Raw genomic sequence first — 3223 nt, 5'->3', positions numbered from 1 at the left:
ATGATTTTGTAGATTTCGTGCTCTTCTTTGCGAATTCAAGCCAGAAAACATCGAAAATCGGCGAGAAATCGTCGTTTTGCATCGAAATATGCGGTTTTCTCTAAGAATTTTGATGATTTCGTGCAGAATTCTGCTGTTTTCTTGCAATTCAGCCGTTGAATCTTGGTAAAAAGTCATGATTTTGTAGATTTCGTGCTCTTCTTTGCGAATTCATGCCAGAAAACAACGAAAATCGGCGAGAAATCATCGTTTTGCATCGAAATATGCGGTTTTCTGTAAGAATTTTGATGATTTCGTGCAGAATTCTGCTGTTTTCTTGCAATTCAGCCGTTGAATCTTGGTAAAAAGTCATGATTTTGTAGATTTCGTGCTCTTCTTTGCGAATTCAAGCCAGAAAACAACGAAAATCGGCGAGAAATCGTCGTTTTGCATCGAAATATGCGGTTTTCTGTAAGAATTTTGATGATTTCGTGCAGAATTCTGCTGTTTTCTTGCAATTCAGCCGTTGAATCTAGGTAAAAAGTCATGATTTTGTAGATTTCGTGCTCTTCTTGGCGAATAGAAGATAGAAAACAACGAAAATCGGCGAGAACTCGTTGTTTTCCATCGAAATATGCAGTTTTCTCTAAGAATTTTGATGATTTCGTGCAGAATTCTGCTGTTTTCTTGCAATTCAGCCGTTGAATCTTGGTAAAAAGGCATTATTTTGTAGATTTCGTGCTCTTCTTTGCGAATTCAAGCCAGAAAACAACGAAAATTGGCGAGAAATCGTCGTTTTGCATCGAAATATGCGGTTTTCTGTAAGAATTTTGATGATTTCGTGCAGATTTCTGCTGTTTTCTTGCAATTCAGCCGTTGAATCTTGGTAAAAAGTCATGATTTTGTAGATTCCGTGCTCTTCTTTGCGAATTCAAGATAGAAAACAACGAAAATCAGCGAGAAATCGTCGTTTTGCATCGAAATATGCGGTTTTCTCTAAGAATTTTGATGATTTCGTGCAGAATTCTGCTGTTTTCTTGCAATTCAGCCGTTGAATTTTGGTAAAAAGTGATGATTTTGTAGATTTCGTGCTCTTCTTTGCGAATTCAAGCCAGAAAACAACGAAAATCGGCGAGAAATCGTCGTTTTGCATCGAAATATGCGGTTTTCTGTAAGAATTTTGATGATTTCGTGCAGAATTCTGTTGTTTTCTTGCAATTCAGCCGTTGAATCTAGGTAAAAAGTCATGATTTTGTAGATTTCGTGCTCTTCTTGGCGAATTCAAGATAGAAAACAACGAAAATCGGCTAGAAATCGTTGTTTTGCATCGAAATATGCAGTTTTCTCTAAGAATTTTGATGATTTCGTGCAGAATTCTGCTGTTTTCTTGCAATTCAGCCGTTGAATCTTGGTAAAAAGTCATGATTTTGTAGATTTCGTGCTCTTCTTTGCAAATTCAAGCCAGAAAACAACGAAAATCGGCGAGAAATCGTCGTTTTGCATCAAAATATGCGGTTTTCTGTAAGAATTTTGATGATTTCGTGCAGAATTCTGCTGTTTTCTTGCAATTCAGCTGTTGAATCTTGGTAAAAATTCATGATTTTGTAGATCTTGTGCTCTTCTTTTCGAATTCAAGCGAGAAAACAACGAAAATCGGCGAGAAATCGTCGTTTTGCATCGAAATATGCGGTTTTCTGTAAGAATTTTGATGATTTCGTGCAGAATTCTGCTGTTTTCTTGCAATTCAGCCGTAGAATCTTGGTAAAAAGTGATGATTTTGTAGATTTCGTGCTCTTCTTTGCGAATTCAAGCCAGAAAACAACGAAAATCGGCGAGAAATCGTTGTTTTGCATCGAAATATGCGGTTTTCTGTAAGAATTTTGATGATTTCGTGCAGAATTCTGCTGTTTTCTTGCAATTCAGCCGTTGAATCTTGGTAAAAAGTCATGATTTTGTAGATTTCGTGCTCTTCTTTGCGAATTCAAGCCAGAAAACCACGAAAATCGGCGAGAAATCGTCGTTTTGCATCGAAATATGCGGTTTTCTCTAAGAATTTTGATGATTTCGTGCAGAATTCTGCTGTTTTCCTGCAATTCAGCTGTTGAATCTTGGTAAAAAGTGATGATTTTGTAGATTTCGTGCTCTTCTTTGCCAATTCAAGCCAGAAAACAACGAAAATCGGCGAGAAATCGTCGTTTTGCATCGAAATATGCGGTTTTCTCTAAGAATTTTGACGATTTCGTGCAGAATTCTGCTGTTTTCTTGCAATTCAGCTGTTGAATCTTAGTAAAAAGTCATGATTTTGTAGATTTCGTGCTCTTCTTGGCGAATTCAAGATAGAAAACAACGAAAATCGGCGAGAAATCGTTGTTTTGCATCGAAATATGCAGTTTTCTCTGAGAATTTTGATGATTTCGTGCAGAATTCTGCTGTTTTCTTGCAATTCAGCCGTTGAATCTTGGTAAAAAGTCATGATTTTGTAGATTTCGTGCTCTTCTTTGCGAATTCAAGCCAGAAAACAACGAAAATCGGCGAGAAATCGTCGTTTTGCATCGAAATATGCGGTTTTCTGTAAGAATTTTGATGATTTCGTGCAGAAATCTGCTGTTTTCTTGCAATTCAGCCGTAGAATCTTGGTAAAAAGTGATGATTTTGTAGATTTCGTGCTCTTCTTTGCGAATTCAAGCCAGAAAACAACGAAAATCGGCGAGAAATCGTTGTTTTGCATCGAAATATGCGGTTTTCTGTAAGAATTTTGATGATTTCGTGCAGAATTCTGCTGTTTTCTTGCAATTCAGCCGTTGAATCTTGGTAAAAAGTCATGATTTTGTAGATTTCGTGCTCTTCTTTGCGAATTCAAGCCAGAAAACAACGAAAATCGGCGAGAAATCGTCGATTTGCATCGAAAAATGCGGTTTTCTGTAAGAATTTTGATGATTTCGTGCAGAATTCTGCGGTTTTCTTGCAATTCAGCTGTTAAATCTTAGTAAAAAGTCATGATTTTGTAGATTTCGTGCTCTTCTTTGCGAATTCAAGCCAGAAAACAACGAAAATAGGCGAGAAATCGTCGTTTTGCATCGAAATATGCGGTTTTCTGTAAGAATTTTGATGATTTCGTGCAGAATTCTGCTGTTTTCTTGCAATTCAGCCGTTGAATCTTGGTAAAAAGGCATGATTTTGTAGATTTCGTACTCTTCTTTGCGAATTCAAGCCAGAAAACAACGAAAATCGGCGAGAAATAATC

The sequence above is a fragment of the Gnatocerus cornutus genome, unplaced genomic scaffold, assembly GCF_029298725.1.
Source record: "Gnatocerus cornutus isolate USDA-ARS CGAHR unplaced genomic scaffold, icGnaCorn1.1 ctg00000038.1, whole genome shotgun sequence".
NCBI lineage: Eukaryota > Metazoa > Arthropoda > Insecta > Coleoptera > Tenebrionidae > Gnatocerus > Gnatocerus cornutus.
Note: the sequence above shows the minus strand (reverse complement) of the source record.